The sequence below is a fragment of the Galeopterus variegatus genome, unplaced genomic scaffold (assembly GCF_000696425.1).
Source record: "Galeopterus variegatus unplaced genomic scaffold, G_variegatus-3.0.2 Scaffold933, whole genome shotgun sequence".
Classification (NCBI taxonomy): domain Eukaryota; kingdom Metazoa; phylum Chordata; class Mammalia; order Dermoptera; family Cynocephalidae; genus Galeopterus; species Galeopterus variegatus.
In genome coordinates, this window is record NW_007727044.1 from 400972 (window position 1) to 427402 (window position 26431).

The 26431-nt window shown below is 37.0% G+C and overlaps 1 protein-coding gene across 1 annotated transcript in view; it reads right to left on the minus strand.

The window, feature by feature from the left end:
• The window catches only part of ATF6 (activating transcription factor 6), a 204719-nt gene that overhangs the window by 132396 nt on the left and 45892 nt on the right, over nt 1-26431 (minus strand). The window lies entirely within an intron of this gene.

A 26431-nucleotide genomic window follows, 5' to 3' on the forward strand; every position in this document is an offset into this window, starting at 1 on the left:
GGTACAGACGACACCAAGCCAAGGGTTAAGATCCCCTTACCAGTCATCTTTTAATAAATAAATAAATAAATAAAATAAAATAAAATAAAAAAGGTTTTTACTTTTTAATTCTTTCAAATGTGGGTCCAAAATTCTACTTATAAAAGTACGCAATGAACAAAATCAAAGTTAAGAACTTTTTCCTAAGTTTATAGAATCTCATTTAATCCAACCACTACCATATCCTCCATTGTACTGGGGAAATATCCATATACTAACAACATTCCTATTTGGTGGAAGTACCCCAATCCCTCCAATGTCTAGGAGGAGGTCTATAACCCTACTTATTAGAAGCGTTTCCTCTTGTGTTAACGAGAAATGCGCTTCCTTATAATTTCTACCTTTTGGTAATAGTTCTGAACTCTGTGGCTATTCAGAAGTCTAAACAAGACTTCTTCCAATGTCTAAGACATCTAATATTCCCCTCACCCCAGGCTTTCTTCTTCAAGGCTACAGTTTCTTGGTTCTTTCACATGTTCCTCCTTACAGCACAGTCTTAGGTCCCCTCAGCATATTTGGTCACTCTCCTATCAATATGTTTCTCACAGGTGGTGTCTAGAATTGGCCACAGTATTTCTCAGGTGGTATCAACCATTATAGAGTAAAGCAGGATAATTCCTTCCCTTGTTCTAGATACTATTCTTCTACTGATGCAGTCTAATATCATTCAGGCTTTTTCAGCAGTTACATCACACTATTTACACTAAGCCTGGTTTAATTAAAACCCCAAGTCTTTTTTCACAAATTGATTTTGGTTTTGTTTATTTTATTTTAACATTTACTTGTACATATTTGTGTGGTACAGCACGTGATTTAAATACATGCACACACTGCAAAATGATTCGCTTAGGGTAGATAGCATAGTTTTATACCTGTTAGTTCACCACTTCTTCTCCCCCTGACTCCCCTTCCCTCCCCCAGCCTTTGGTAACCCTTGTTCTACTCTAGTTCTATAAAAACCACTGCTTTTTTTTTTTTTTTTAAGATTCCACATATGGGTAAGATCATGTGGTATTTGTCTTTCCATGCCTGACTTACTTCACTTAACATGATGGTTTCCAGTTCCATCCATGTTGCTACAAATGATAGGATATTGTTTCTTTTTACAGCTGATTAGTATTCCACTGTATATACGTACCACAGTTTTTTTATCCCTTCATCCACTGATGGGCATTTAGGTTCACTCCATCTCTTGGCTATCATAAACTGATTTTGAACCATTACCTTCCCTTCCCTTTCTCTCCCACCTCCAATTCTAAATTTATGTAATTGAGCTTTTGGATCCAGCTGAATAATTTACATCATCAATTCCTTTTAAAATATTATTTTGTCTACTAATCAACTAAGAACTTTTAGATCCTAATTAGCAAAAGAAATTCTTCCAAGCAAGGATCAGCATGCCATCAACATCCTTAACCAAGTTGTTACTGAAATAAGGAGTTCCTTCCAAGTTTGTAAAAATGTAGTTAACCACTTATGAATTGCAGTATCACCTAGCTCAAAATTTCCCATCTTGACCATAAAGATATCACAAGACTGTTAAATGCAAATACAGTATATTAAAACTAAGATGCAAATACAGTATATTAAAACAGTAGCTTCCACTTTTAAGCACCTACTATGTACTAAGGAATAAAGGCTCAAAGGAAATGGAGGCTCAAAGAGTTTAAACAATTTGCCTATGGTCGTGTTCTAAGTAACATGAATGCTCTAAATAATGAAATCAGGATTTGGATTCAGGATTGGAACTCTATCACTTCACCATGTTGACCACATTTCCAAGAATGACTCATTAATTAATTCATTTATGCAACAATCATGTACTAAATACCTATTTTTCCAGGAACCATATTTGGTGCTAAAGACTCAAAGACAAAAGAAAGATAAAAAAATCAAATTACAGTATGTGGGGGGTAGGAGGTGGTGATATAAATAAAAGAGTGATTAGTGCCATAGTAGGGGTTAATAAAGAATGCTATGGACTAATATAGCATTGATCTCTACAGAAAGATCATAAGGTAATCTTAAATCACAAACAATAAATAAGTGAAAAAGGAGGATGGGAGTAAGGGAAGTCATTTCATGCTGATGCAATAGTATATGATAAATATACTATTGTATACTTTTTGCACAGGGGCAAAAGAGAATATGTTTTGTTTAAAAAAAAACTACAGGTAAGGCAGGAGAGGGTGTGTGGGTGGACATTTGCATGTGTAAGCACACAGTGGGAAGGGGTTCATGTCAGAGAGAGAGAGCAAAGAGGAGACATTGTAACAATGCAGGGCTAGATTATGGATGGCCTTGTCTGCCACATTATAAGTCTAGTAATTTATTCAATAAAAGAAATAAAATCGGTATGTTTTGGTCTTCTTTTAATTCTGGCTCCCCATTATCATATCCCTTTCTATATCAGAATCATCCCTATGATTAATGTTAAATTCCCTGGTTGAATGGGAGAAATCTACCTTCTTTCTTTTAAAAACTGGTATCCCATTTATCTCCTATTCACCTAGACTGCCTGGTTATTACCACTGCTAGAAAAATAGATTGCAGAACAGTTCTTCTGCTTTCTTGTTTCCTGGCTTGAGATCTTAAGCCCTTAGGGAGGCTCTCTTGATAATTCTCATGATTTTAACTTCCAAGTCAAAGTGGCTGCTCTGGCTTCAGGAATAAATATCTTAACACACTTTATTAGCTCCTCTACATCAGAATGTACCTTCCTCTAGCACAGTAGCTCTCAAAGTGTGGTACCTGACCTAGCAGCATTAACATCACCTAATAACTGGTTAGAAATGCAAATTCTCAGGCCCCAGTCCAGAACTACTCCACCGGAAACTCTGGGGGTGCTTGTCTAACAATCTGGGTTTTAACAAGCCATCCAAGTGACTATGCCAACATTTGAAACCACTGTTGTAAACTCATCCTGTTTTTCACAACATCTTTCCTACCTCAATTCCCTAAAAGGTACAAGTTTTCACAATCCATGCAACAGAAGTGGACAGCTTGGAGGGAAAGACTGGGGGAGTTAGACTGGCAGGACTCTGACGGTAAAACCAAAAGTGGCTAATTAATACTTTAAAATTTTTAAAGAGCCCTCTGCTGCCCATTGTTTTTTCAGTGCTATAATCACTTAGAAGCTACAATTGCTGGAAATCAGTTTTGGTATTGATTGGTTTGGCTCATTAGTGGTCACTATTTTCCCACTGTCCATGATGGTAATGATTACCACACTGTAATGGCAATACCCATTAACCATAGCTACTTTAGTTAACTTTTATGTTTTTTAACCAAAGAGCTCAGATCTTATTGGATGGACTTCACAAAAATGATCTTCGCAACACTCACATTGTACGGAGTCAACAAAGTATTTTGAACAAGGGCATCAGTGATAGGGCAAAAATTAGGATTCGAATAGTCTATTAGTCTCAATTTTATTATCTACTCATTAGTCCAGAATGTATTTTGAAAAGGTAATACATTAAGAAACTTTATTAAGAATCTTTACATTTTTTAAACTTGTTTGGTTTTTGGTTGTTATTGTTATTTGGCCTCCATTCCCTTAGAGTTTTAAGTCTTAAAATGAAATTTCTCTTAAGCTATAGTATAGACAAGCTCACTATCCTACTCAGCTCAACTGAACTCTATGAAATAACCTACAGAAACTAATTTTAACCATCTGAATAATTGAAGATTTACATTTCCCTTATTTTTATTAATATTTGAAAGACATGTAAGAACTTCATTTCACTGCCAGAATTCAAGTACAATTGTCACATCACAAATATTAAGAGAGGAATTTGACAGTCCTTGTAATGGCCAAATATACAAAGGAGTATGAGAAAATTATCGTTGATATGAACTTTTAGATTCTTGGCATAAGTGTTTGTGCATGATTTAAGTGTTCCTTTTGTTAATTTTGAAAAATTAAATTTCCAAAAACACAAAGAAATGACTCAGTTACAGTAAGGGTTAGTGTAATGATTGTACATTCAGTGACTGCTTCTTGTCTAACCAAACTCTTTTCATAATTAGCTTAAATCAAGTTCTACTCAGTATTTTAAATAAACTAATAAATATTAAGCAAATAGAAGTCCCTATCTCTCTATGTTCAGAAAAATGCTACTCCACGAGAGTAACAATAATTTTAAGCCATAAAATAATCATTACACCAATGTGCCTGAAAGCATGGATTAATAAAACACAAATGATTTCAATTTCCCCAAAAGTCTGGAAGAAGTATTATAAAAACTGTTACTTTACTTTTTCATTTATGAAATTCTAAAAGCCAACAACTGTTTTAGATTATTTTTAAAGCCACTTAATCCTTAAAATGTGATTTCAGATACCCAAGTAGCCGAACAAAGAATGGCACACATCCAAGTCTATTCTACCCTTTGCAAACCTGTTTCATTATGATACAAGTAGGTCAATTTTAAATTCAAGCCATCTCAGCAGGTAAGAATCATGCTGTTTCTTATCCCTGAAAGAAACCATATGCTGCTGCTGTTCTGTGTTTCTAAGAACCACACAAGAAAAACTGAAATTAAGTTGAAACAAGCAAAGAGATATTTAAGTTTTAATTTGGAATATTGGAAAAAGCACAGAATTTGGAGACAGGAGATTTGGGTTCAAGATGTGACTCTGAGACTCCCTGCTTGAGTAGCCCTGGAAAAGTTGGTTAATTTCTCTAAGCCTCCAATTCCTCACATGTAAAATACAAAAAATAATAAACATTTCACAAGGCTTTACTTTTCTTTCTTTTTTTTTTTTTTGGTGACCGGTAAGGGGATCGCAACCCTTGGCTTGGTGTCGCCCGCACCGCGCTCAGCCAGTGAGCACACTGGCCATCCCTATATAGGATCCGAACCTGCGGCCTCGGTGCTCCCAGCACCGCACTCTCCCGAGTGAGCCACGGGGTCGGCCCTCACAAGGTTTTTCTGAAATTCCAATGAGATGATAGATGTGAACATGCTGTATAAAGCCCAAAGATGACACAGAGCAGTTAGTGACAGACTGTCTTCCTGCCTGCCAGGTTCAGGCTATTCGTGACATAGCAATTGGAGTGATATTTTAAAAACCTAGGTCAGATTATTATGTCACTCCTCTGCTCAAATCCTTCAGATGGCTTCCCATTTTTATCATGGTAAAAACCCAAATTGTTAAAATGACCCAGGCCTTATTTCATTCGACTTCTACCTCCATTTGACCTCTCTGACATCATCTCCTATTACTCTCCCCCTCTGACTATGCTCACTTTAGCCCAGCCACACTGACCTCCTTGTTTTTCCTTGAGCATGCAAGGCACACTTCCACCCTAGGAGCCTTGCAATGGCTGTTCCCTCTGCCAGGAATGCTCTTCCACAGATATCCATATGGCTAGCCCTCTCATCTCCTTTCAGCATTGGCTCAAACATTTGCTTCACAACGATTACTATTTAAAACCACAGCCCCAACAACCACCCTCACACTTATAAAACCATTTAGCCTACTATACTTTATCCTTTTGTTCAAAGAATTTACAACTTTATCATTTTACTTATTATGTATATTGTTTCTCTCCTCACTACAATGCAAACTAAGGAGTGCAGGGATTTCTGTTGTGTTGTAGGACACTGCCCGGCTCACAAGAAGCATTCTTTTTAAAAAAAAAAAAAACAAATAAATTAACTTTATGTACCACTCTGCCTCTTATCAAGAGAAAAATCCAGATCTTTATTTTAGGAATGGCAGGTGGTGAGCTCATTATTATCCATCTCTAAATCCAGAAACAGGACATGATGTTAATTTTCATTGCAACTCAGGCTAAAGGAGGTAAAGACAGGAAGTTCTCAAGGGAGTTCTCCAAATTTTAAAAAGGTTTTCTTCTGTTTATTGAATTGTTCACAGGTGATTTTTACAGGCTAGTAGTACCTAGGGGTAATTTACTAGAAACAGAAATGTGGCTGCATGGAGAAAGAAATCTTCAAGTAAAGATAAAAGAACTCCGTAAAAAGCAATTCTCAGAGACAGGGTATACCATACCTTGGGAGTAAACATGCACTTTACTGTAGTAGTTTGCCAAGTGAGCCAACATGAACAAGAAAACCTGAGATTCATTTATTCAATAAACAATTATAAAGCAAGAACTATTCTAATAGGTGATGCTCATTCTTAGAATCCAGCCGCTAGTACAGTAAGGAAATCTAAGCAGCTGTGAAGAGACTCAAGTAAAGAAAAACGAAGAACCCGGGCCCAGAGCTGGCTTGGGTCCCAGCTGAAAGCCAAGCACCAACTCAATGGCCATGTGAGTGAGCCAGTCATTCATTTATTTATTTACTTTTATTGAATCATAGTTCATTATACATATTTTTGGAATTCAATGTTGACATATGTTGATCAAATCAATATTACTAGTATATATATTGTTACAAATTATACTTTTTTATGCCCCTTGTCCAATCTCTCCCTATCTCCCTCTCCCTCCCATCTCCCACCACTGATAACCCTAGATTTCTTCTCTCCTTCCGGAAAATAATGGATACTCTGTTGATTTGTTGCCTAGATGATCTGTCCAATGCTGAGAGGTGTGTTCAGGTCCCCAATATTATCACAGAGCAGATGCTTCTTCTGTCACTCTAGAATGGACTTTGTGGAGAGAGAGATCCTCTTCTTCTCTTTGGTCTTTGCTGGTGGCTCTCCTTTTGTCAATGCACTCCAGTGGCTGGAGGACCATCTGCGTGGTGGTTGTGATGTTTAGCCACTTTCATGGCAGCCATGGTTACTGTGGTGGGCCATCCACATGGAGGTGGTTTCTGGCATGCTCCTTGGTGCTGGCAGTATGCCTGGTTGTGGGCAGGGGGTCTGGTCCCCAGCTCCAGCCTCTGGTGGCATGCCCAGGCTGGAACTAATTTTTTGTCCTTTGCTTACTTCTAAAATGGGGGTACTTCCTGTAGGAACCAGTACTTGAGCTGTGTGGTTGAGCTAAATTACTGCTTTGCTGCTGTTTACCTAGGGAAGGCTTATGGTGAAGTTCAGGGTTTAATGGTTGACCTTACAGGTACCAGAAGGCTCTCCAGAGATGTGGTGCACCTGAGTTGTGTAGAAACTCTGATCTGGGTCTGAGTCTTTTCATCAAACTGCACCCCATGCAATTCTGTATTCCTGACCAGTCTCCAATTCTGTATTCCTGACCAGTCTCCAATTCTGTATTCCTGACCAGTCTCCAATTCTGTATTCCTGACCAGTCTCCAATTCTGTATTCCTGACCAGTCTCCAATTCTGTATTCCTGACCAGTCTCCAATTCTGTATTCCTGACCAGTCTCCTCTGAGTGGTCCTGTGCTGATTGGGGGGCAGATTGGCTGACCTTGCTGTGTCCCAGTGTCCCCCCGGTGGGCCCGTCTCCACCACCACCCATGCTCCAAACACTTCCCATGGGACAGGCCCTGCACTGGTCCCTTGAGATGATTCACCGGCCTCTGAATGGCTCCTTTTTTCAGTTTTTCTGGCTACTTGCTCCTGTGTGGGTCCACAAGAACCCCATTAGTGGTCTTGCTGTCCCGGGGGCCACCAAGGCCCTCTTCTCCCCTGCTGCCTCCAAGCAACCCCATCTGAAGGGCACAGCAGCTTCTGCTGGCTCCTGCTCCATGCACTCAGTAGCTCCAGCCTTAAAGCGGCCATGGCCTGAAATGCCGCAAGCAGTTTTTTCTTTCTCTCATGGTGGCTTCTCCTGCCTTCATGAATTCCGTAGGTCTCTTCTCCTCTTCCCCTGAGCTCCAGTGGCCCCAGCTTGGCTGTTGTTACATTTTTATACTTGTAAATTGGTTGATTGTGGGAGAGAGTGATGCTGGGGACCATCTATTCTGCCATCTTGACCGGAACTCTGAGTGAGTGAGCCATTTTGAAAGTGGATCCTCCAACCCAAGTTACTCCATGGAGGCAAAGAAAAGCTATCTTTACCAAGCACTGTACAATTTTACAAGTTTTTTTTAGCAAAGAAATGTTTTGTTGTTTTAAACCTTTAGGTTTTAGGGTGGTTTGTTACCCAGCAATAAATATCTGATACACTACACTTACTAGATTGCTGATATCAATGAGTCAATGATTAATATAAAATTTGTGTGTGAACAATTCTGGATATCTCTCGCTTGAGAAGGGTACTCTCTGATCACTCCAAATGTCAAAAAACATGGCTGTAAATTTGAGTGCAATCTCTCTTTTCTGCTATACTTACATCAGTCCAACCAATTCATAAAATAAATACTTCCCCTTTCACAGCCAATCTTGAGCTTTAGAGGAATGGGCAGAGTTACTGATGTTGGGGTACAGAAAGCTGTTACCCCAAAATATGATGCTTTGACATGCTGAAATAAAGAAGCAGCCTCAAGATCTCTCTGAACCCTCCCCTAACACACACACATTCCTGTCTCTCAATTCTCTGTCACTCTCCAAAGCAGTGTGAAGCTGTTCCCTTGTCTACCTAAAGTCCAGACCTGCCAAAGGAAGAAGTCAATTACCTCTGGTCCTTTCCCTGAGTTTTATTAACTTAACTCATATCACAGGAAGAAAAACTGAAGTCTGTCAACACACCTGGACTAACTTTTGTCACACTGTCTTATATTTTGGTCATATTTCGTATTTTGAAGGGACTCATTTATCAATCATTGTCTGCTCTGCAGGCCAAATAGACTTTGTCCCAGGCCACTGTATGTTCTCCAGGACCATTGTGTCCCCCTAAGAATCACTGACTCCTACACCCCCAACTCCCCTTTCCTTATGGAGATGGATATATAAGTTCTGTACCCCAAGGGAAAATTGGGACATTACTCTTGTGATTCACCCATGCTTTGCCCTCTTTCAGCACATTAAGTAATAAAATTTGTTATGACTTTACTTAATATACACCTAAATTTGTCAGTGAATTTTATTGATGAACCTTTAGGGATGAAGAGGAAGTTCTCCCTTGGCCCCTACACTGGATAGAGTCCTAACTCTTCCATCTGTAAATCCCAACTTCTTTTTCTCTGCTTGAGTAGCTGTTGATCTATTAGTGATTAAGACAAGGCTCCAGAGGCAGACTGTGAATCGTAGCTCTGCCACATATTAGCTGTGTCTTCGGTTTCCTCATCTGTAAAATGGGGATAATAATATCTACCTTATGGCAATGGGAGGGATAAATAAATTCATATGGAGTGCTTAACTAGTACATGGTGCATATTCTGTTTGATAAATAACAGCTTAATACAACCAACCACCTTTACCAACCAAGCACCAATGGTATCAACATACAGCAAATCTAGATTATTTTACAAATAATAACATTCACCTTTTTATTCACTTTCTTTTCTTCCAACTGTCTTATTTCTCCATTAATCTCTTATTTTCTAACTTACAAAAAGAAGGGGCGGGGGAAATAAAAGCAAGTAATGCTGTCTTATTGAGAATTCTGGTAAAAGGGCTGAAACACAAAACTAATAAGGTATGCAGATTATCTGTACATTCCCTAATTTTAGCTCCTCAGAGGTCATGGATTATGACAAATTGGGTGTGGAAATAACATACTAATGCCAGTTTATATTCAGAATACACAGACACCAAAAAGTCTAAATGCTCAGCATATACCCATAGTTCATGCTGACGCTAGCCATAACTTGATTAGTAACAATCTGTAAAATTACCCTTAAAATATAAGTTTAAAATGCTTACTGAAATGACAAAACAGCTCAAATCTGGAGACAAAAAAGGCATAAATCATAAACTTCCTAGGAGCCTAATTGATATGTAATAATACATACTTTCATACATTCAAAAGTTTCAAAAGTTATCCTATATTATACCTTCATATTAGACTAGACCTTCACTTATTGCAAAGTTTAGCTATTTATTCCTTTATTACTTATGTTTTACAGAGCTTACACAGAATAATTACACCTGGATGTACTAAGTACTGAAAATGGTGGTTAAGAAAACTATTTCAGACAAAGCATCCACTGGTCCTTGTTTTATGTTGGCTAAAATGTATGGTCTGAAGAAACTATCAAAATACTTAAACTCTGACAAAAGTTTTCTCATCTGGCCTGGTTTCTCACTGACCCCCTCTTACAACATAGAAAGCAGCAGAAGTTACCATATTATCTCCTTTTATCTTCTGAAGTGACATACAGTGACTTACTCCAGCTAAGGAAAGAAGTTAGCAAGAGATGTAGGTTTCTGATTTTATCTGCCTTTTCCTTCACTATAACAAATTTAGTCTGGGAGAAACAAGTAGGTAAGTGATACATGATAAAACCACTGAGATACTCCTTATAAGCCTCCCTACATACAACTCACATGAAAGCCAAAACTAGAGAAAATCATCAACAGAATTTCCCATGCCCTCAAAAACTAGCTCTGCATTTGACAGAGTCTTAACCCATTTTTTAAAACAAAGAATATACAGAGTCTTCAAGAAAAGAGAACCAATTACTTTGCTCAGACATTTTTTTGATAAACATGAATAAATTAGACCATTTGGGGAAAAAACTGCCCTTGGCTCTGCTACACCTCTGCAATCCCAGATTCAATAACACCTGGTACTTAGATGTATTTCTTCCGTTTATGTGTCACTTTGATAAATGTGGAAAGTACTTTTAGCCAAGAACTTGAATTATATTTCATTTAAAAATCTGGCTGAACGAAACCATGTATACTTGGTGGTTTGAATTCTGACACTTAAGTTATACAGTAAATTTTATCCTACAGCCAACAGTGATATCACACAGCAAAATGCACTCAACAATTGCATAGAAAAAAAATTGAAACCAGATTTGGGGACAAGCTCATCTCAGGATAAGAAGCTAGAATTCTTCCTGTAAAAGAATGAAAAGCTGACAAACTTAGAGAACGTTGGAACAGAGATTTTATTTCTAACCAGTTCCAGATGACTCAAACTCAAAGACATATGCTCTGTGGTCACTTTTTCCTCAAAGCAGTCTCATAAGAAAACCACAGAGTAGCTGGCCTTTGGTAGTATGATTTACCCTTCCAATGTCTCAAACTATAAAGATTCCACCTCTAGTGAGGGCACAGCACCTAACCCAGAACAAACAAGAAAAAAGCACTGTTAATTTCAAACACTTGTTAATTTTTTTTAAGACTTAGCATATTTAAATGTCCTCAGGATGTTGGTTTATTATTTATAGAAAGTGAGAATGACTATAGTAACCTTGAAAATAGAAAGCAGAAAATATAACAAAGGAATCAATAAACTGAAGTCCTATGTGCCAGAAAGGAGTTCCCCTTCTTATAGATTATGCTGTGGCACCTATTCTGTACAAAACAGAAGTCCACAAATTTCCGTGAGGATATACAACAAACGTTAAAATATAGAGGTGTCTGTCTAGAGATTTAATAAACCTTCCCTTATATTTATATACATTACCTTCTGGGAGCTCCAGCAGCACAAAAACTAGTATATATATATATATATATATACACACACACACACACACACACACACACACACACACACACACACATTAGCTTCTAATTTAATGGGTAAGTGCTTTTACAATTTCCAGGAGCTAATGCATAGAAAGAAAGAAAAACTAAACCATGCTCAGTAGTTTTTATCCTTAAACATATTTCAGAATCACATGGGGAAAATGTTTCATTTAAAACAATGCCTTGGACCCACCCTGTGAGATTTCACAGGTCTTGGGTAAGGCTCAATTAGCAAATCTTTTTAAGATTCATAGTGATTATGACTTACTTTGAGAACCACTAAATGAGAGAACCACTAATTCTGTTAAACTGAGAGAATTTAACAAAAAGTCAACCAAACTGTAAAGTGGGCAAGGAAAATTTGCAAAACATCACACGAAGTTCCCTGACTCAACAGCCAACAAAGCTCAGAACATAACAAAGGTGACAGTAAACAATGGATTGCAAGTAGTGTTAAGACTGATGTATCTTCAGGTAGCTCTTAGTCACCCTATTCTATAAAGAAGGATAGGATGTGTTTTAGCACAATTGTTCCTGGGTAAACTTTATGTTGCTAACAGAACCTATTGGAAATTCTTTTCTTTCCATCAAAATTAATCTATTTTCCCACTCTTCCCTTATTTCCCCCTTTTCTCCCTCCACTGAGAAATATTTTTACAAGAATCTAAAATGAATAGTGCTGGGCCGGCCCGGTGGCGCACTGGAGAGTGCGCCGCTTGAGAGTGCGGTGGCTCTCCCGCCGAGGGTTCGGATCCCATGTGGAGACCGGTTCCCGCTCACTGGCTGAGCGAGGTGCGGGCACAACCCCGAGGGTTGCGATCCCGTTACCGGTCAGTAAAAAAAGACAAAAAGGAAAAAATAATAAAATAAAATAAAATAAAATAAAATAAAATAAATAAAATAAATAAAATAAAATAAAATAAATAAAATAAAATAAAATAAAATAAATAAAATAAAATAAAATAAAATAAAATAAAATAAATAGTGCTTATTTCCCCCACCCAACCCTATTTCCTGGACTACGTGCTAGTATGACAATGATATCTGTACAAGTTTGGGATTACATCAGTTCTTGGGGGGTGAGGGGGAGTTGAACTTGCCTAACATCAAATGGTCTTGAGATACAAACTTAAAACAAAAACAAAAAAAGTATACAGCAAACAGAAAACAGCACAGAGTAGCAATGAAAACCAAGCCTCTGGTGTGAACCATCAAGTCTGATCTTTTTTTTTTTTTTTTCCCTTTTGTCTTTTTTACTGACCGGTAACGGGATCGCAACCCTCCGTGTCGCGCCCGTACCGGGGACCGGCAACGGTATCACAACCCTCGGTGTTGCGCCCGCACCTTGCTCAGCCAGTGAGCGGGAACCGGTCTCCACATGGGATCCGAACCCTCGGCGGGAGCGCCGCCGCACTCCCAAGCGGCGCACTCTCCAGTGCACTACCGGGCCGGCCCAAGTCTGATCTTTGAATACATCTTTAAGGAAGGTGGAACCCAAGGAATTCTAATGATTAAGCCAATCCCTCCAAAAATAATTTCTTCCTAAATCACATAAAATTTAAATTTGATAACCATTTATACTGTGTCCTAATTTCAACATCTATTAGAAGGTTTATTGTACTAAGAATGATTAAAAGAAACTGCTTATAATGCACAAAGTAGTAGTAATGAGAAAGAGAACAGCCATGAAAATTAAGGTGTCTTCATGCAGCCAGCCCAGCGGTGACCACCGAGCCACCACAGGAAGCACCCTCAGCTCTCCCAAGCCAGCTCTCCCATGGCCTTGGGCTTTGGCCATGCCCCCCAACACCCACAGGCAGCCCAGCAGTGACCACCAAGCCGCCGCAGGAAGTGCCCCAGGCCCTCCCAGCCCCTGGTGGTATGGGGCTGAGGGCCTCAGCCATGCCCCGCCAACACGTGCAGCCAGCCCAGCAATGACCACCAAGCTGCAGCAAGAAGGGCCCTGGATTCCCAAGCTGGGATGGCAGGAGGCGAGAGCTTTTGCTACACCCCCCTGACATCTGCACCCAGCCCAGCAATGACCAAACTGCCACTGGAAGCCCCCTGGTCTCCCCTGTGGGAATGAGGGGGGTGCCATAGGCCTCAATCCCACTCCTCTTCCTTCCTCCTTCTTTCATCCCATTTCCTTCCCCTTTGATCTCTCCCCCTCCCTCCCAACTGCTCCACAACAACATCCTAGAATGTAAAAAATGTTAATAAAATTACATTAAAAAAATAAATAAATAAAAAGATCAAAAAAAAAAAAAAGAAAAGAAAAAGAAAATTAAGGTGTCTTAGAAAATGTACAACCAGGAAAAAAAAAATTAATCTGTCAGAAAAGGCCCAGTATGTATGTGAAAAGACCTTTTTTTGCCTTTAAAATTTTTTTTAGGCAACAAAATGGTTCAGGGGTGGGGGGGACTTCTTTTCAATCTCTGTATTATGCCTTGGTTAGAGTCATACATCATTTCCCTTAGGATGTCTGTCTCTCCTCTCTTTATATGTCTTTAATTTTACTTTCCTCTGTGAAGTGTTTCCTCATAACTACCTCCATTTATCTCCCACTTCTCAGCACAACACTCACAACATATACCACATTATTTAGTACTTATCATAATATTACCTTGCCTTAGTCACTGTTACAGCCTTTTCCCTTTGTAGGGAACAAAATGTCCTATATGGCCTGGCCACGGCCTGCTTTTTCAGCACTTACCATACATTCTATGCCCATTCACATTCAATTACCCATACCTTCACTAGTCACCCAACCAACATCCAGCAAGTATTTATTAAGTAGCCCCAGTATGACAAGCATAGTCTAAAAGTCGGGGGAGTTCTAACCATCCCTGACTGCCTCTTAATGCAGGTAAAAGCCATCCTCTTTCATCCTTCTATACATTTGCTCACAGTATTCCCTGCACCTGGAATGCTCTTCTCTACTTGTCAGACTGACAAACCCTTCTTGGCAATTCAGTGCAACATTTTTTGAGTGTCTACCATGTGCTATATACATTACTCTAGACACTGATGATAGAAAAAAAGGAATAAGGCAGAACTTCTTTTAAAAAAAAGTCTATAGTAGCAAAGACAGATATACCATAAATAACTAATAAAATGTGATAAGTTCTATGAAAAGTAAATGGATAATTTGGGAGCACCAAGAAGAAATACTCAGCCCAGCCTACGGGAGAGTTAAACTTGCTCATGCCACTTTTGAATTTGATGACAACAATTCCCTTCCTTCTTACAACAGCTCTGCCACATATGTATGCATTCATAGTGTATAGTTTTCTAGTTATACTGTAAACATTCTTCTGCAATTTGCTTTTTCCAGACAATAATATGGTATATCCTATAATGTCTGATAAACAGCATTTTTAGTATCACTCAGTAACAATTTCATTATGATTTCTTCTCTGATCTGTGGGTTATTAAGAATTGTGCTTCTTAATCGTTAGTAGTATAGGAGTTCTCAGTGATCATCTTTTTGTTATTGATTTCTACCTTAATTACACTGATAACAAATTGTGCTCCACGTTAGTCTTTGAAATTTGTTGAGACTTCCTTTATGATCTAGTATAAGATTAATTTTTTAACACTTCCATGTAAAGCTGAAAAACTTTATGTGTTGATAGATGTGGGGTTTATATATGGCCATTAGATGAAACTTAATAATGATATTTAAATTTTCTATATCTTTGCAGATTTTCTTGTCTATGTGGTCTACCAATTACCGAGAAAGGAACACTAGAACTTCCCACTTTGTCAATGGAATATCAGTTTCTCCCCATAGTTCTGTCAACTATTGTTTCTAAGCTATATTTGTCAGGTACATACTAACTTAGAATATGTCTTCCTGGTGAACTAAACTTGTTAATAAATACATAGTGAGTATGTCTAATAATGCTATTTCTCCATAAAGTATATTTCTCCATAAAGTATATATTAATAGAACAATTCCAGCTTTCTTTTATCTACTATTTGCTTTTCCCATCCTTTGACTTTCAACTTTTCTGTAGATGTATGTTTTTAGGTGTTTCTCTTATAAATAGCATAAAGTTGAACTTTGCTTTCTTTCCCCCTCCAGTCTGACAATCTCTGCCTTCTACATAGCATAGTTCAGTCCATTTCCACTTATTATGATTTCTGATAATGTTCCAGATTAATTTCTCCTATCATAGTCTATATTTTCATAATCTAGTAGTTTCTCTTTTTATATTTTCTTTTGGATTGAGTCTGCCCATCCCATTCCATGTTTTTTTTTCTTCTGCTAGATTTTGAAATAAAACACTTTAATTACATTTTGTTAATGGTTATCCAAAAACTTCAAAATGTCAATTTAACAAGTCTAAATATAATCAATATCTTTACCTGTCTCCCAAAAAAGAATAAAACCTTGAGTGCTTTAACTTTAATCATGCCACTTCCAATTTCTCACTTATTGCCATCCAAAAATTACCTCTGTCTTGATTTGTTTTAACTTTACAAACTAGGCATTGTTAATATTTTATATTATTAACTTTTTTTAAAGCCTCACCACATTTATTATTTTTCTTGTTATTGGCTACTCATTTCTGCATCTCAAACCTTTTCAGGTCATCTTCCTTTTCCCTGAAATACACTCTTCAGAAATCTTTTTAGTGAGGGTCTGCTAATAGTAAATTTTTTCAAATTTTATTTGTATTCAGATATCCTTATATGACTCTTGAAAGATACTATTATTAAGCAGACTCCTACACTAAGTTCTTTATCTTAAAATGTTGTGGATATCTTTCCACTGATTTATGACATACTGACACTGTTGAGAAGACAGCTGCCAGTCTAATAGGAATTATTTTGCAGGTGATTGCTATGGTTTAAATGTTTGTCCCCTCCAAAACTCATGTTGAAACTTAATGCCTATTGTAATAGTATTAAAAGGATAACAAATCTGACTATGGTATTTGAAAGGCGGGACCTTTAAGAGGTAATTAACAAATGAATTAATCTATTCACAGATTAATGGATTACCATGGGAGTAGAACCAGATGCTTTATAAGAAGAGGAAGAGAGACCTGAGCTTGTACGTTACTATGCTCAGCCCCCTCACCATGTGATACCCAAGCAGCACCTTGGGACTATGCAAAGATTCTCCACCAGCAAGAAGGGCCCTCACCAGATGCACCCCCTTAACCTTGGACTTCCCAGCCTCCAGAACTGGAAGAAATATGCTCCTTTTCTTTATAAATTACTCAGTCTCTGGTTTCAGTTATAAGCAACAGAAAATGGGTTAAGACAGAAAATCTGTTTTGTCTCTCAGCTGTTATTAAGATATTCTCTTTGCATCTGGTGTTCTGCAATCTCACTAGGAAGTATCTAGATATGGATATCTTCTTATTTTTTGTTTATCTAATTTTCTTTTTATATGTTTTTCCCTAGATTTAGATTTTTTTTTTTTTTTTGGACAGCTGGCCAGTAAGGGGATCCTTGACATTGGTGTTAAAACACCACACTCTAACCAACTGAGCTAACTGGCCAGCCCCTGAACTTTATTTATCCTAAGTCTGCCAAATCTGAGGATTGTTGTCTTTCATCAAATCTAGTAAATTCTACATTTATTTATCTCTTCATATATTGTGTTCCCCCATTTTCTCTATTATCTCCTTTGGGTATTCCATTTTGATGTATACTGGACCTTGTCTCTCTATTCTTTTCTCCTGTCTCTCTCTCTTTCAATATATTTTAGTTTTTAAAATTTTTAAACTTTTCTTTATGAAACAATTTCAGACTTACAAGAGTTAGAAAAATAGCAGATGGTCCATATACCCTTTCTCCAGCTTCCCTGAATGTTAACATTTTAAATAACAATGGTACAATAAGCAAAAACAGGAAACTTAACTTTGATCTACTGATCTTATTCAAATTAACTAATCTATAGTTCTTATTCATATTTCACCAAATGTCCTAAAACTGTCATTTTTCTGGGCCAGGATCACACATTACATTTACTTGCTCATGTCTCCTTAGTCTCCTCCAATCTTAGAAAGTTCCTCAGCCTTTCCTTGACTTTATGACCTTGACATTTTTGAAGATTATAGGCTATTTATTTTGTAGAGTGTCCCTCATTTGGTTATATCTGATGTTTCTTCAGGATAAAATTAAAACTATGCATTTTTTGGCATCAATATCACAAAAGTGATATTGCGCCCTTTTCAGTGTAACACATCAGGAAGTACAAGATGTCAATATGTCTTGTTACCGGTGATGTGACTTTGATTACTTGGGTATGGTGGTGTAACCTCATGCTCTTAATATTTCATGTTTTCCACCTCTTTGTCTCTCTCTGTGTTACATTCTGTATAATTTCTTCAGATCCATCTTCCCATTCACTATTTCTTTCTTCAAATGAGCCTATTTTGTTGTTTTCACCTAAAAATTGTTTTTCTAGTTTTAACTCATTCATTAGTATATTCCCAGATATTTTTTAAATGTCCTGGTCAATTCTAGTAGTCTTTTGTTCCTTTATGATATTTTAATTCCTTTTTTTACTTAGGATTTATTTTACATTTTGTATCTGATAATTCAAATATCTGTAGTCTCTCAAAGTCTGATTCTGTAGTTTATTTCCTCTAACTCTTGTTCATGGCGGTTTGTTTCCTGGTGTGTTTAATGACTTTGGGAGGAAAAGAGGAGATGGATGCTTATGTTCGGTTGGATCTCTATCTACGGCAATTTTTTTAGGATGGGTGTCCTTGAAGTAGCTTCCTCTTAGAAGGATTTGCATTTGCTTTTGCTGGGTGCTTGGAGGTCACCAACACAGAGCCACTTAAATGGAATTTTGGGCTTGTTTTTTTAGGGGATCACACCAGTAGTAATATAAATTCAGGCTCAAACATGCATGAGTTAGGGACTTGTGGGAAAGAATTATCAGGAAAGACTTTTTCTTTATTTCTACTCTACTCAAACCCAAAACCAAAATACTTAACAATAGTCTCCCTGTGTAGTATGGCAACCTGTTTCTTTTTTTGCTTTTAGCAGCCAAGAATGTCATTCTTTGGAAGTTCCAGCTTTATTTGAGTTCCAGCTCAATTGTGACTCCCATCTTGTTTGGGTCCTGAGCTTTCTTTCCTATTCCCAGACTCTAGGCAAGGATGGGGATATAAATCCAGAACAGCACTTCCAATGCTTGTTTATCATTACAGATTCATAATCTTAATATGAAGTCCTCTGAGAAGTCCTTAACTTGTGTTCAGTTAAACCATGATATAAAACTGTTTTGATATATGTTTTAATCAAGCATTTTCTGGCATGCTAAACTGCAATGAGATTCTCTGTACCTTTAGCCCACCATATTGCCCAAAACAGAAGTCCCTAAGGTCTCCTGAACAACGGTAGGGGAAAAAACACTTCATGGTACAGTAAAAAAGGCAGGGTTTGCAATGATAATTTTTAAAAAGAGACCTTGGTTAAATTCCAGGTTCCTCAACTATAAACTATGACTAATAATCATAGAATTAACCCCCATGAGTAGTAAGAGAGAATAGAGTTTCCTACCAGTCCACATTTGTCATGTTTTGCCATTCCCTGCTGCCTAGAGTTAACTATTTTTATACACCACCCAGAATAGGTCAGCTTCCTCAATACTGTTGCAAAAATAGTTAGATGCCTTCTTTACCATCCATAAAACATCAGTAAGTTCAGAAAAACTAACCCTTTTAAGTCTGTTTAATTTTCTTTTTCTGTGTGATGACTATTCAGTAACCCAAAACTCTTCAAATTAGTCAGTTTTGCTGCATATCACCTTTGACAAATTCTCTTACTTTCGATTTAAGACTTCTTTACATTTTATCACCAAATGCCTTTAGGAAATGTTTCTTAATGCATATCTGTATTTAGCAAACTTGTGTGTTACATATTTTTTTTTACCTGGACCCACACAAATAAGACACAAAAGTTCAATTCTACATTGAACACCTGAAACAACATCAATAATTTTATTGTGGTAATGTGCTCTGCTCTAAAAGAGTTCAGGTTCTTAAATTTAAAATGCCTTGGAAATCCTTGGTTAAAATGTCTATTTGGCCAAACTTAATTTTGTGGTACCTGAAAAAAGTTCAGATAGAGCTCACAATCTGTTTTTTAAAGGCATGTAAAGTTTCTGCACCAATTAAAACATAATAATGCTTGGTTTCTAGATACATAAGACCAGAGATGTGGAAGGTGTTCAATAAATACCTTCCAAGTGGTACTAAAAAGGTTCAAGTGGGAAGTGCCGGCTCCTCTGACAGACTCCCAGACCTGAGAAGATCTTGCAGTGAAGAGACTGCAAACAATGGAGCCAATCAAGAAATGCTTCTGAATAATACAAACGATGGAACGCCTTGATTCTCAACATTTGGTTCAGGGACAAGTTTCAGTATTTCAAATCATTGTTGTTCTCTGGGCTTTGATATTTCACTGTTTATGCCAAATTTTGTCTAGAAGAAACAGTTCTTGGTTTTTATGAGTTTCACAGCCAGTTTCTTCCCTATTTCCTTCTTGGGGTCTGGAGATATTCCAACTTGTTAAGATACTTTTATATTTCTTCATTCCTTCCAGCTCTTCTCTTTGTTGCTTTACTTCAATTAAAGCCTTTCAACATATTTTTAAAATTTGAATAGATCCTATTTCCCACTACTTCTTGGCTCTAAAGCCTCATGCAGAGAAACACACAGATTTCAGCTGATTGATCCTAAATTTTCAAGTATTTATACTTTCTCCAATTCTTAATTTCAGCTGATTGATCCTAAATTTTCAAGTATTTATACTTTCTCCATTTCTTAATTCCCTTTTTTGTGCTGTCCATCTAATTCTTTTTTTAATATGAACCTTTTCTTGATAATATGGGGACCATCATCTTTTCTTTTCATAATTGACTGTTCTATCATGAAAATGAGATCCATCCCACAAGACCCCTCTACCTCTGCAGCTTTGAAGATCATTAATTCATTAAAACCTTTTCTGTTCTAGTCTTTTTTCCACAAATTTCTATTGACTGATGAGGGCTTCTACAACAAGATCTCTCCCCCAATCCCATCCCCACTTCCTGCAGCATAATCCTTTCTCTTTATTTGTTCATAAAAGGCTGTTGCATAAAGCCTCCCGTAATTGTAACTATTAGTTATTGATTACTTCTATGTTCCACCAGGAATATGCCTGTGATATAAAGGAAATATATACTTGGTCTTTGTCCTTGGTTGCTGGCAGAGAACTCCTAAAACCGTTGGAATACCCTGAGTGACAGGAGGTGAGAGGAGCATTTTTGTTATTCAAAATAAGCCACTTCCAACCACACCTGAGTTTATGCTAATGAGGTGACTCCTGGAGATGAAGGCTGATTAGTAGAGCCAATCATGTGATAAATGGGTGGGAACTTTCAGCCCCACCCCTCAACCTCCAGGAAGGAGATTGGAGCTGGAGATTGAATTCAATAGCCAATGGCCAATGGCTTAATCAATCATGCCCACATAATGAAGCCTCCATATAATCCTTAAACAATGGGGTTTGGAGAGCTTCTAGGCTGGCAAACACAAGGAGATGCTGGGAGGGTGGTGCACCCAGAGAGAACATGGAAGCTCTGCACTCATGCTCCATACCTTATCCTATGTTATCTCTTCCATTTGTCTTGTCCTATGTATTCATTTTTATAATAAACCAGTAATAGTAAGTAAAGTGTTTCCCTGAGTTTTGTGAGCTGTCCTAGCAAATTATTGAGCCTCGGGAGCAGGGGTCATGGGAATCCCCAACTTACAGCCAGTTAGTCAGAAGTAATAGATAACAACCTGGGACTTGTAACTGGTGACTGAAGTGGAGGATCATCTTGTGGGACTGAGCCCTTATCCAGGAGGAGCTTGTGCTAACTCTGAGTAGTAAATGTCAGACTTGAGTTAAACTGTAGGATACCCAGTTGTTGTCCCAAGAATTGAAAAATTGCTTGGTATGGGAAACCCACACATTTAGTGTCAGAAGTGTTATGAAAAGAAAAACAGTTTTTCCTTTTTTTAAAGCCTATGTCTGTATATAACATCTACACAATTCTTCCTCATCCTACGGTTGCTTACATATCTGCTTCTCCTACTAGCCTGTAATTCATTCATGTGTGTCCCTGGTTCTTTGCTCAGCACCTGGCAAACAAGAAGTGTTCTATAAATATTTGCTGTATGTCTGACTGAATAAATAAATGAGTACCTCATATAGCACTTCAGATAAGAAATGAGGAACTAAAAGCACACACAGTTTTTGAGCAATAAAAAATAAACAAATATAAATGTACATTTGTTCTGGGATGAACGTTGTATTATCTCTACAGGAGAAAATTAAAGAATTAGATAACATTATCTTAGACCTTATAGCTAGGATAATATATGCATAAATAGAATTTAATAATAATATAAAGCAAGACTTCAACAAGTGGAAGAAAATGTCTGTGACAAGTTGCATAACTGATGAAAAGTGGTTTAATAAAGCAATACCAAGAATGTCAGTGGGGAAACTTCTTGAAATCATACATAAAATTTAAAGCATAATTGAAAGAGAGAAGGAAGTTCTTTCAGTTCAAGAATGGTGTACGTAAAGGTACAAAAGTAGGAATTAGTAAACATATGCAGAGTATGGCAGGTTAGTTGTCAATAAATACTAGAGACACATTTAATGCAAATAAGTGGTTTTATAGCAACTTATGTAAAAAGAAAGGATTTTTCTATCCAGACTACAAGTAATTTTTTAAAAGGGAAATACAACTGGCTAAAGACATGAAAAAATAACTTACTATTAACTGGGTGGGGGGAGACACTCATTCACTCATACCACAAATATTTATTGAGTGACTACTATATGCCAGGCACGGTTCTAAGCACTGAAAAACAAAAGAGATAAAAATCCCTGAAGGAAAAGAAAGGAAATAAAATAAATGAGTAAATCACATAGTGTACTAGAAGGTGGGCGGTGCTATGTAGAAAAGTGAAGGAAGAGAGAGGAGAGGGAGTGTGGTGGTAGAATCAGGGGCGGCCACTTAGAGAAGGTAGTCCAGGAAAGCCTCAATGAGGTGGCATCTGAACTAAAACCTGATAGAAGAATTTCTGGGGGAGGAGCATTGCAGGCAGTGAGAATAACAAATGTGAAGAGCCTGATGTGGGAGCATGCTTCATGTGTCTGAGGAAGAGCAAGGAGGCCAGTGCGGCAGAAGGAAAGATAATATTTTTGATCCAAAAGCTAGGCAAATATAAAAAAAAACCCCCAAAACTCACAATATCAAGTGTTAGGAAATGTGAGAATGATACTCCTTTCACTTGCTGGTGGGAATATAAACTGGTACAGTCTTTTTGGAAGGCAATTTGGCAGAATCTACCACAATATTCATACCCTCTAACTCCAGTCTAGATTTGCGCATCAACAGGGGAATAGTTAAAAAGATTATAGCAGCAACTCTAGAACTTCGCCTTGGGGTTCTAAGCAGTCCAAGGAGCCCCAGGAATCCCAAAATTCCTTCATAGGGTCAGCAAGGATCTCGTTTTTCCTACTATATACCTATATGAGTCTGAATTTTCTTCATTCATTTCAACCCAAACATCACAACAGACTGTGTGAAGAAACATGAGAATTCTGCTAGCCTCTATTAAGTCAGACATCAAAGCTTTATGCAAAAATATAGAATAATGCCACTAAATTTTTGGAGATTTGGAAAATATAGTCATTTTTCATAAAAATGGTATTTATGTTTTTTTTTTTTTTTTAAAAAAGATGACCGGTAAGGGGATCTTAACCCTTGACTTGGTGTTGTCAGCACCACGCTCACCCAGTGAGCGAACCGGCCATCCCTATGTGGGATCCGAACCCGGGGCCTTGGTGTTATCAGCACCGCACTCTCCCGAGTGAGCCACGGGCCGGCCCAAAAATGGTATTTATGTTTTTTTTTTTTTTTAAAAAAGATGACCGGTAAGGGGATCTTACCCCTTGCCTTGGTGTTGTCAGCACCACGCTCACCCAGTGAGCGAACCGGCCATCCCTATGTGGGATCCGAACCCGGGGCCTTGGTGTTATCAGCACCGCACTCTCCCGAGTGAGCCACGGGCCGGCCCAAAAATGGTATTTATGTTAATTTGCAATGGCTGATTATTATTTAAATGAATTAATAAGTTCATTATAAGTTAACATTAATAAGTTCATTAATAAGTAACAAATTAAAATCTATTTTAATTTCTAATATAATAAATATCAGTATATATAAGCCACATAATCAAAACTTATTTGGGACTCTCAGTAATTTTTAAGGGTATAAAGGAGTTCCCAAGACCTAAAGTTTTAGAAGTTTAAATTATGGTATATCCATACTATAGAAAACTATGCAGCTATTAAAAGAGAATAACGTACTGACATATTTTAAAGTGAGAAAACAAATAATATGCATATAATCCCTTTTATGTAAAACCAAATTTTAAAAACTATATACATATGAACACAGACACAAACACAAATGTGTATATACACACTTTTGTACATGGCGTTTACTCCATATGAAATGTTCTTCCTATATTTACCTAAATAACTCCTAATCTTCTTTTAGATCTTTAACACAATCACCCCTTTCTCAGAGAAACCTTGCCTTATTTCACTAAGTCAAGTGAACCCATTACATGGTTCCATGATATCACGTACCTTTCCTTCATGGCACCTGACACTGCTATAATTTTGCATTTATTTGTGTACTCATTTTGATTAATATACGTCACCTATCTTAGATTATCAATCCATGAGGGCCAGAACCAAGTTAGTTTTGCTCACCCTTACATTCTTAGTCTTGTTATATCTAACACTCAGTAAATATTCAATAAATATATTTTGACTGAATTAGTAAAGTAATTTATGGTTCCAGGTTTGGAAACCTGAAAAAATTGTTTATAAAGAATTGGGGAAAGTGAAGAAGCTAGAAGGAAATGACCTAGAATCCTTTCACTTTTTACTCTACATAGTTCTATACTTACTAAAATTTTTACAAAGAACATATATTCATTCATCTATTACTCTGGAAATTAAAAATAAATAAAGAATTATTTTGACAACTGTTCTGCAAATCTTAAATTATTCTAAAATAAAAGTTTTAAAAAATTACTTCAAAAAAATAAAATAAAAAATAAACAAAGAGGTAAAGATACATTAAAAAAGAAAAGGAAGAGAAGGAGTAGCTTCTGTAAAGATAAAAGTTAGACTCTTCATGGTAGAGCTACATAGGTCACCTTAAAAAGCTGACATTTAAATATAAGATAATTAAAACCTATAGCTCTGTTTCCATGAATGGATGTGGAAGAAAGTCATGGGAGAGAAGTCAGTGGAAAAATCATTATTCAAAGAGAGTGTGGACAAATGAATGTAGCTGGAGAAGTTCTGCCAAATGACCTACAGCCATGCAGTCTTCTCTGGTACTAGAGGATCCCGTTATTGAATTTTGAATGTTGCTGGTGACTTTGTATTCACTTTATAGTTCTAATTCAACTGATTTATGGAATTTTATTATTTTCAATTTTATTATTTTATTATTATTTCTCAGTCTGGAGGACAAAGTTTAGATTAGAATGTTTCTTTTCTTCTTTATTAATTAAGAGATAGCCCTTAATGAATAATAGAAGTCCCATTCCTCAAACACAAAAATTAACACATCAATACAATTTTAATATTAATAATATGGGCAAAATGTCCACAGTATGTAACAAAGAAAGTAGTAAAAAAAAATTAATAATTCAAATGCTTGTTTCAGGTATCTCTTCTGCATATTCTATGTAACATGGCCAGTATAATTTGAACTTACAGAAATAGGCCAACTCAAAATTATGACTTCTTTGTATTGAAATGTCTTAGTACACTAATTAAAAATAGATGGATCTCTGGGATTCTATGATGGAATATCAAATGCTCTGGAGAGTTGTGCAAATACCAAATGATAACAAAAGTTGAATACAAGATTCCACATTTATTTTTTGGAAACCAACTATGCAGAGATAAAATGGGAGTGACCTAGTTCAGCCATCAAACATGTGAAAAGATATGGGGATATTAATTATACAGCTCTTAAAAAGAGCTAATACAATCTTAGGCTGCATGAAAAAAAAGAGCTCTTAGGAAATAAGAGTTTCACTACATTCTACATAGGGCAGAATGTATCTGAGGAAATGTATTCGGATATGGATGTCACATTCCAACATGTACAGGGAGGGATAAAGAATGACAAGCACAAAGCCTGGAACACTGAAGCAATTCAGTTTGAAGTGAATGAATGAGTGTTCAGAAGAGGGGAACTAGGGCAGTGAAAGGATTTGGAAAGTAAATCACATGACAAATAAGTGAAGAAAGTAGGATGTTAAGCCTGGGCACAGGGCCAGAAAAATAAAGATAACATAATTATGTTCAAGCACATAAAGAATTATCAGAAGTATATTTCACTGAAAATTTAACCAAAAGCTAAATGACCATCTGCTAAAGTTTCCTGCATCCTAAAAAGAATCTACTTAATCCTCCCATTTTCTTCCTGCCCATTCCCTGCAAAGTTCTTAAAAGGATAGTCCATACTCACTCTCTCTACTTCCTAAATTCTTTTCAGCAAAACTAGCAAAGTGTTGATAATTACAGAGGTTGGGTGATGGGTATAAGGGGGTTCACTATACCTTTTTCTCTAATTTTCTATATGTTTGAAAATCTTCATAACAAAAAGTTTTATTAATAAAAAGGATTATTCAACTTATAATTCCTTTCAGTTCCCAACCAGCTTTAATATAAACTTCACTCCTACCCTTACTAAATCTGCTTTCCAAGATTACCATTGACCTGCTAATTGTCACATTTAGCTATCTGCCTCTCCCAAGATCTCAGCAGCATGAAATACCAGTGTCTTCCATCATAAAACTATCGATCTTTCCATGTTTGCT